The following is a 9,630-nucleotide window of genomic DNA, read 5'->3' on the forward strand; positions in this document are numbered from 1 at the left end:
TGTTGAAAAATGAATACATCTTATCATTTTGTGGTCGTAACTATCTTAAACACAATTTTGTCAAAATTACTCTTAATTGGCTTATACTAAAATTAGAATAAACGTTGCTTTGCTTCGTTTGGTGTCATTGACAAAACTGTCGAAAACAAGAATAATTGTATAATAGAAGATGTTTTCATTGTATTCTCTACATATAATAGCATATATGTAAATGTACCTCTCATAAAATGCGAAAACGTAGGTTTCGGATGCGCTGAAAAGCTAAAAGAATTATATATGCCTTTAAACAAATATACTGAGTCATTTGTTTCGAGCGCAAATTTGTTACGACCTGATATTTTGCTATCTCTCACATTCCACGTCGCATAACTAATGACTATGCTTGAGAATCCACTCTCAAGAATTTTTCACATTTGTCAACAAATTCCTGTTTCCAAAGAAAACAATTTTCAAGTACTTCGGGATTCCTGAATTTCGACAAATATTTTTCACAATTTCGAGAATTTTAGAACACAGATCTACATATATAAATTAATGCATCAATACCTATTGAATAAAAACACACTAACACGAATACCTATAACAGACAATTATTGTTCAACTTTTCTTTAAAAGATAATTTTTAAAAACAGTAATAATTAGTTAAATAAAGCGATAATAGATTTAGAGACGTTGGAATGCTTTTCCCATTTACTCGTTAAAACTGATACAATATCCTAAATCGTTAAACATAACTGAAGAAAATATTAATAAAAGCGATCTGAAATGATACTCTATTTATATAATACATGGAGCAAAGATATAATGGCACAATTGTTTAGTAATAAAAGTTTCGTTTACATTGCGGTATATAAAAATGAGTCATATTATTTGTAACCACTGATCATGAATTGAAAAGTGAGCTTATGTCAACAGTAAGATCAATTTATCAAAGCTTAACGTCAAATAAAAAATTCTCTCAGACCAGTGACTGACAGAGAGAGTAAATATTTATAAGACAACAGAGCAAATAATTTTAAATTGAGAAATGTTGGAAAGTGCAACATTTTGCACAAAACTAACACCATTACGATACTAAAGAAATTTGTTTATCTCTGAAATGTTGTGTGAATATATTTGAAGTATGTAATTTGTGTTCTTAAAACGTTTAAGAACCTGGAAAAGTAATGATTTCTTTACTTTTAAAGCACCTTATTTTATTGACAACATGAAATAAAATACGTTTTTTGAATTTTAATTTTTTGATATAATATTTAATTTATTTGTATGTATTTGTTTAAATTTGTGCTATCAATTTTAATTTCTACTCTGTTCTTTACGAAAACAGAATTGCTGATCTGATCCTTATATTGTTTGTTCTCTAATGTTTGAGTTACAAGACGATAATTGGTTTTCCCCTTATCTCTTTGGAACGTTCGTGTGATGAGAGTACTATTTTAACGATATCGATAAAGTTAAATATTAAATAATGATGTTCGTTCATATTTCTAATTTAAACAAGACAATCATTATCATTATTAATATTTGTAACAAAACAGCTAACTAGTTAATATTTAATATAGTAATATAAATTTTTATATGATGCATTGTTAGTCACCGGTGACTTATGACACATGATATAAATAGTACGTTTATATGATACACCGTACGTATAATCGAATAATAATATTCAAATACTCAAATATTCGGCATTTATTTGTAGTAGTCGAAAATCCATACAACATTCGAATACCAAATTTTTCGAAGATCCTTAAAATACTTGAATATACAAGTATTCGAGTATCTATAAAGTATTCGAATATTCAAACATGCACATAGCTATAAAATATTGGAACATTCAATTATTCGAAGACCTTTAAAATACTTAAATGCACATTTAATCGAGTATCTCTGTTTAAGCATCCAAATATTAAATGATTTGAGTATCTATAAACATTTGAATATGTGGTTATTCGAATGCCCATAAAACATTTAAATATTAAATGATATGAGTAGTTTGAGGTGACTGATGATATATAACGTGTAAATGATAAAAATCACAATGGTATTGATTTAGTAATGCTGGATTCCTGAAATAACACATCGTGTGCTGTGCCTACGTCGTGATTCCGTGTGTCATTTACACGAAGAAACGGAAAATCCTGACGCATGCTCGCGGCGCTCGTTTTTTGCCGCGTGGCGGCAATGCAAAAATGCGCATTGCTGCGCGAACGTAGGTGAATGCACGCGTGCACGGTATTTCTGCTCGGTCAGGAACGCGTGGGCATCGAAGGTGGGACAGAGCGAAGAACAAAAACAGGTGTCGTGTTTACCTTAGAAGTTGGCGGTCCTGGGTGAGGTTACGTGTGATTATCTTCGACGCGCGTCCATCGAAGAAATCGGCGCATTACACGTACACACACTCGAGAGATCGACGATTCTTCGTCCGAAAATCAATTGATCCAGCTCGATCGAGAACCGTTTCCCACTCTTTATTGATCCTCGAAGCTCGTTGTACTCTCTTTTTAACGTAAATAACACTTTCCAATCCGCACTGTTCGTTTTATTTCACGAAAATCTTGCGTTACGGGTTACTTTCAGTGACAGTCCTCGCAAACACGACACTTTCCTTGTCGGTTCGATCGACACACAATGTTCCCTGGCGTCACTGCAATCTCCTCGAACAAGGTTTCTGTACGTTGCTCTCAGTCGGTGCCGATCGATAACTGGTGCTCCGGTGTTTCTCTTCCGAACTCCCTGCTGGATCTCAGGCATCCGATGAAATTACCTTCGACTCCCGGGGGGAGGGCACTATCTGTACAACACGTGGAAATTATTCGCGGTTGATGGGGAGAAAGTCGTGGACACCATCGTCGTCGGACGTCGCGATGAAAAGCTTCTGCGGAAGTACAGCGCGCGGACGAAACGACAGAAAAATCGGTTATTTCATTTTCTTGATCGAGACGTCAGAGATAGGCCGAAGTCTCTTCGACCAACAACGAACAAAAACGCTGTATCGATTAACAGTTACTCGTTTAGATAACCCTTTCACGGGTGCTGAGACACACGTGTCCCAGTAATTGTTTCACACATTAATATTTGGAGGACATTGACATATGTGTACGTTTGCTTTTATATGAAAATTACTACTACTTACGACCGCAATACATTTTAGAGTTAAAAAAGGTACCATTTTAAAGTGAGACAGCATATTTGTACGTTAAAATCGATTTACATAGAAAAATTGCTTGGGTTTGTGTGCTTTCAATTAATTCAAACAAAAATTCATGAAAAATTGGTCCCTCAAGAGGTTAAATGGACTTCTGTATCGTATTGTCAATTAAGGTATATGGTAACGTGGTTTTTATTATTAAGTTTTTGAAGCGCTTAGTTGCAAACTCTCTTGCGTAATTTTCAATTATTCAGTTCATGAACGTAGAAGTGTGTATCAAGTAGTGACATTTTTTGCGTGTAGGACTACTCTATCGTTTGCTTTTAGGTTTTCTTTCTTTATCGAATTTTTATTATTTAATTTTTTTAATTCAACGTCTTTAATCACTCAACAAAGAAACGAAAAGTTGAGGAGACTAGATCGCATTAGTAACAGAGACTCATGAATCAGATTGTAATTATCATCGAACATATACAGGATAAACAGTTGTTTTTCTTTTATTGTATTGTTCAACTTACATTTTTTTGTTTATAGAATATAAGTTTCGATAATGTTTAAGACGCTCTACGTTGTCTAACAAAACATTATCTTTCGACACAATACTGATTGATAACGTAATTGAGTCTCAATTTGATTTAACGTTTGAAAAATTCGTTATCTTTACATTTTCTTGGTGGAATAAATTCTTTTATTGATTTCTTTGTCTTTGCTTTATTAACGTTTGTACCACTGGAATTTTATTACACTCATATGGTATTTGTTGAAATTCCAATATATCCGTAATAAACAAATTTCGAGTGCTTGCTTGTGTAACCAACAAAAGATCATCTCCTCTAATATTTGTCATTCTGATTCAAATGGATTTATTTAAAGAAACCACTCTAAGTTTGTTTCATTACTTTTTACTTGAAATTTTTATCTGTTCAAACATGTTGCCCATCTCAGGGCGTTGGGTTGCCGGTTCTGCGCCGTTCCTTCTTTCGCGGACGTTCAGGAATGCGCGTCCGAAGCGAGCGAACGGGATCTATTTTTCTTTTGTTTGAAAGCTTTCGGCAGTAACGATCGCGGAAGATATTTTTGCGCAAACGGTGCCCCGGATAAAAATTTATGCGCGTTGAACTAGAGCTTAGTAAAACCCCTTCGTGCTCACAGTATTTATTATTTTCCATACACTTCAGTTTCAGACAAGTTGTGGTTTATGTTAAAGAAAAAGTAATACATTCTTTAGTCGGTTTAAGAAATCGATATTGTCCGTTATTAAAACGTTTTCGATTCTTGCATTTGATCAAATTAAAGAGACAGGTAGTCAGCATAAGAAAATATTAAGGGTGACTAATATACTATCTTAATTAATAATGTCTTTTCCGATTATCTCGATTTATTCTTACACGTATGATGTAGACTATATCTACTTCTTAATTTATTTTAAGCTTCTATATCTCGAAGGAGCCCTGAAGATTTTCATTGCACAAAGGAATAAATTATACTCAATGTTTCCGCCTTGTATTTTTGATAGTGTCTACACGTTTTTAATATTTGTTTAAGTCTTGATTTAGTCACCTAAGGATCCGTAAATTCAATTATACAATATATTTTACATTAGTATGCCATTATCTCATTTTTATCCTTTTTAATTATACGTATATATATGTAGACGACTATACTCGAGAAATGCCAAGACAATTTATTTTGTAATTGCAGTACCTATTATGTGTTTTCTTTATATGGTCTATACTTTAAAATTAGGGCATTAGTTACTAAGTTCATGTTCAAAACGACTTTTCCATAGAATAATACAAGCAGTAAAACCAATGTGCAATATATCTTTCATTTCTCTCGGTTTTTATATTTCATTATATTTTCGTTAAACAGACGTTCACCAGAAGGAAGCACCACTGTTAATTTTATCTAGGCATGAGCACAAAGAAATTAAGATTGGTTTAAAATAGGATCAGAGAGCTTGTTTAGAAAATCGACGACATTTTGTATTCTTCCGCGATGCGACAAATACAAATGTTAAATATAATTAAATATGAATTGGATTCTAAACCTGGTAACCAATATACGTTACGTGTCAGTAAACACAGTGACCTATCCGACTCGGTTAAAGTTTCTTATTATTCCAGCACCCAAGAAATAATCGTGCAACTGAAGATTCCAGTATTTTTAGTTATCGTTGCGTAACCATTTCGAATGCCCGGCAGGTCCGTAATGATAAAAACGTGATTTAAAACGTTTCCAGCGATCATCGAAGACGATTCAGCTGGTAATGTCTTGAATAACATCAAGACACCGATAATCCCACTCACGAGTCTACTAATCTCCGTTTACCATTTCGTTTAGAACAATTCAATTGCTAAACGAAATAAGAAAAACTTTGTGTTAATCTATGAACACAAATGATCTTATGTTTCCTAAATAACAACTTTACGTTCCGTGATTCACAACGTCAAGAAACCGTAACGACGTAATAGAATTATTGTCACGCACAACACCTGTACACCGCAATTGTTTCAAAAACCTTGATCACAATTTATCGCTGATTGACATGTAAACCTGTCACATCTCGAAGATAAGAAAGATGAACTCACGCTGCTTTCACAATGAATAGGTCATGTATAAAAATAGTGTACACAGTTAACGAGACAAAAGATTTAATTAGGAAGACAGCAAAAGAGAACTGGAATCAAAGTAACACCAACGAAATTACACCAACTCCAAAAATCAACCAAGGATACTATTCCAGTCGATCCAAACAGAAAACTGTAAGCGACACTAACAAAATTAATAAATTGCCACACAAATCTAACACACTGCTTCACCGTGACAAAATCACAACTCTTGTAATAAACTTGTCACTTGGCACAAATCATCGAAGAATGTCATGAAATAGAGCAGGATCGAATAGAGTTGAAACTCAGATAGAATAAAGTTAGCTTTTAACAATGAAAACGAATTCTTGAAATTAGAAAATATATTAACACTTTGGCTTTGAATGACGCAGATGTGAGTCAATGGGATTTTCATGTGTACATATACAGTCAGTGTAATAAGTATTCGTACAGGAACCATTTATTTTGAATTGGTTGCTGTACGAATACTTTCTTACACTGGCTGTATGTTCGTTTAAAAATAAAATAATACGTTCTAAATCATTCATAAACGTCATAATTGATGTTCCTCGAATTAGAACAATCGTATGGGTTGTCAATTTCTTGTTTTATTTCGTCATTATCAATACTGGACCTGTGTATACGTTCATGTGATACGTTATAATGTTGATAATTTGAGGTTTGAGAATTTCGTCAAGTTTCTTCACAACTAGACAATTATCTTCAAACACGTACAAAGAAAAAATACTAACTTTGATGATATGTTATTGCGAGAAGAATACTAAATTTTCATTTTCTAATTAGAAAATATGAATTATTCGTGTATTTAAATACACAGATGAAAAATAAAAGCTTAAATTGAAGTATCCTGTGTCTTCTTAATGTTGTGACGTTTATTTTATTTTTTATATCGTATACATCTACAGTACTGTGCAAATGTTTCAGGCCGCCATGTGAATACTTGCATTAAATATGATGTGTATATCCTATTGCACTTTATTTATACTAGTGTAACACGTATAAATATAATAGAATTGTAAAAAATTATGTCATAGACTTATAAGAAACTGAACTATTGCAAGTTATGATTTTTTCACCTAAAAGTCCCCATTTAAAGCTCGAAGAAAAAGAAAGGCAACAAATACAGATGAATTGTTTGAGATATTAATAACGAGAAAATATTCCGAATGAAATAATTGAAAAATGATATGATAGTTGTTCGAGAAGAATCTATGCTGTCACGAAGATAAAAAGAATACTAAATATTAAATTCTACTTTGAATTTGTACTATTTTTATCAAATTTCGGACGGTACATTCTATAATAATATTGGTAAAATAAAATATGTGAGCTAAATCAAAATTTGTACTCTTTCTTTAGCAATAAAATTGTAAAAGATGTAATGTACCGTAAGTGGCCTACAACTTTTGCACAGTACTATTTGTACACATTCTTGTGTATTTACACTTGTCATAAATGCATAAATACTCGAATTCATTCATACTAATGCTACTTGTTAATGACTTATTCATACAAATAATGATTTATTCATACTAATGTTTTCCAACATAACGCGAAACCGTTCGGAAACCATAGTGTTAAGAAAATCTGACATATCGGATAAATTGCAATTGAATTGTAAACAAAAACGTGGTCGCTGATAACTTTGCAGTTGATGCGACTTCAGCGAAATAACTTAATAAAAAAGAAAAGAAAAAGAATAGGTAAGCTTTCTAAGGTCAAAGACGCGTTTCGATGTTCGGGAATTCCTGTTTTCTGCGTGGAATGCAACAAGTTGAGTCAGCGAGGCGCTCGACGCCAGAAGCGAAAGACGAGGAAACGAAGAATTCAGCACGCGACGGAAACGCACCGCGCGAAGCGGACCGTCTCGTTTCCATTTCCCATTTCCATCGTGATCGTCTCGAAGTCCTCGTCGAGTGTTACGAGGTCACATCCGCGTACGAGTGACCGTATTCGTTCGGGCGCGTTCTTGCGCTCAGCGAAGCGTTGCTTCTCTTGCGGCTTCCGATTCGAAAGTCAAAACAAATTGAAAACCAAACTCTCTGCTCCTGGAACGATACCGTCCATTCGTTCATTCATCGCACCCGTCAGAAACGGTCGCGCTCGAGTTCGAGTACTCTCCGTCGCGGATACAACTCCAATTCGATACAGTATCTCAACATTCTAGGCTTCTACTCCACGTCATTGTATCGTAACTCTTTCTGTGCTCTATATATATATATATATATTTGTCCAATTTCCTTTGGTAGAATGAACAATCCTCTTAACCGTAACTTAGAACGATGGTCGAGAAGAAGGAATCGAGTCTCGAGGTTCCACCTTGTTTATTAAATATTAAAGTGAAACTGTATACAAAGGTTCGTACTCGATGCTCTATCATCGAAAGGTGCAGCTGAGAGGATTGTAAGTATTCCCAAACAGAATTGAACAAATTGTTTCTGTGTCAGCTTTGCACGATTACTTGTTCTTGAAGCAAACAACATAATCGTGTTCTTAGGACCCAATCTCGTTCTTAACTTTTCCTAGAACCATCGCATATGTTCTTTCTTCCTGTGTACACACTTCTTTCGTTACTGTATGCTATTCCTCACTGCATTAAAGAGCTACCGTTTGCGCGAATGAAAAACAATATCGCTAGGAACATTTGACGATTTCCAAGCGGAGATACGAAAAGAAAGTTACACACCGATTCGTCGAGACGACTCTCGCGACCGTTACCTACGTGGAACCGAGCAAGACCGACACCAAGCTCCGATTCGACGAAGGCCGAAGCCGATGTATGCGCGCACGTATCCAATCAATCGTGCACAATGAACCCACGAATGCCGCTTGACGTCCACATTCCCGGCGCTGTCGTTTCATCCGGCGCGAACTTGCGTCTGCTTTCCACCAACGATGCGCGTGTATATACCGTTAATTGTGCTCGATTCGATTTCGTCGAGTTCCACGGGGTTTCGCGGCTCCGTGGCCCGTGCTCGTGCATCAAACTCGCGGCTCAACCGAGGGCGACACGGGAACACGGGGAACAGTGGTCGAGGACGAGGGATCGAGAGACAGGGTGCCGGAGAGGGATGAACTCTCGGGATGGAGTAGACACTTCACTCGAATATACTCGTGTAGATACGGGCCGCATGGAAAGACGACACGTTGCGTTAATACCGGCTCGACAAATCGGGATCGAATTTTGGGGGAACACTTGGCACAAGTAGTCTCGGCTGACCGAGCGCCCGATCCGGACTGACTATAACTGTAAACGATCACTTGTCGGTGCCAAGCTTGCCCCCACTGCGTGTCTGCGAAACGGAGCGTTCCCCACTACGTCGTGCCGCGCCGCGCCGAGCCGAGACGAGCCGCGCCGCGAGTCGACGCGACGCGACGCGCGAGCTCCCGCTCCAAACCAGTTCTCGATGCGCTCCGCCACTTCCACCTTCGTCGCCTCTCCGCCTCAGAAGCGTTTCCACCTGCTGCCGCGACGTCGCGTCGCGCCGTGCCGCACAGTGCGACCGGTACATTGGATTTCGTCGAGGAAAATCGAGTTTCGAGTTTTCGTTATTTATTCGTGCATTTTCCCTTACCGATTCACGGGAAAGAAATGCATTGGAATGGAAATAAAGGGGAGATATTGTTTTACAGAAAAACGTATGCCTTTAGACCTCTTAATCTAGTAGACTATTCAAAACAAACTCTTCTTATGTAGCGTTGGTACGTGAGAAGAATTAATCCGGCATGCAGTGTGACAAATAAATGGGATTTTGTGTTAAAAAAAAATTATGGCTCAAGTTTTCGTTAATTACTCGTGCATTTCTAATTACCAATCTACCAAACAAAACGTATTTCTATTACTAT

General features: G+C 36.3%; 1 protein-coding gene across 2 annotated transcripts in view; it reads right to left on the reverse strand.

Annotated features, from left to right (window-relative positions):
* The window catches only part of LOC128888083 (class A basic helix-loop-helix protein 15-like), a 64,680-nt gene extending 55,654 nt beyond the window's left edge, over positions 1 to 9,026 (reverse strand). Inside the window, exons 1-2 of one of the 2 annotated variants that reach the window (XM_054144716.1) lie at positions 8,696 to 9,026; positions 2,313 to 2,794 (exon numbers count right to left, since the gene is read on the reverse strand). The gene's annotated coding sequence lies outside the window, so the exon portion shown is untranslated. The other variant, XM_054144717.1, reaches the window with a different exon arrangement.
* Between the last annotated feature and the right edge of the window lie 604 nt (positions 9,027 to 9,630).

This window comes from Hylaeus anthracinus, unplaced genomic scaffold (genome assembly GCF_026225885.1).
Source record: "Hylaeus anthracinus isolate JK02 unplaced genomic scaffold, UHH_iyHylAnth1.0_haploid 11989, whole genome shotgun sequence".
Classification (NCBI taxonomy): domain Eukaryota; kingdom Metazoa; phylum Arthropoda; class Insecta; order Hymenoptera; family Colletidae; genus Hylaeus; species Hylaeus anthracinus.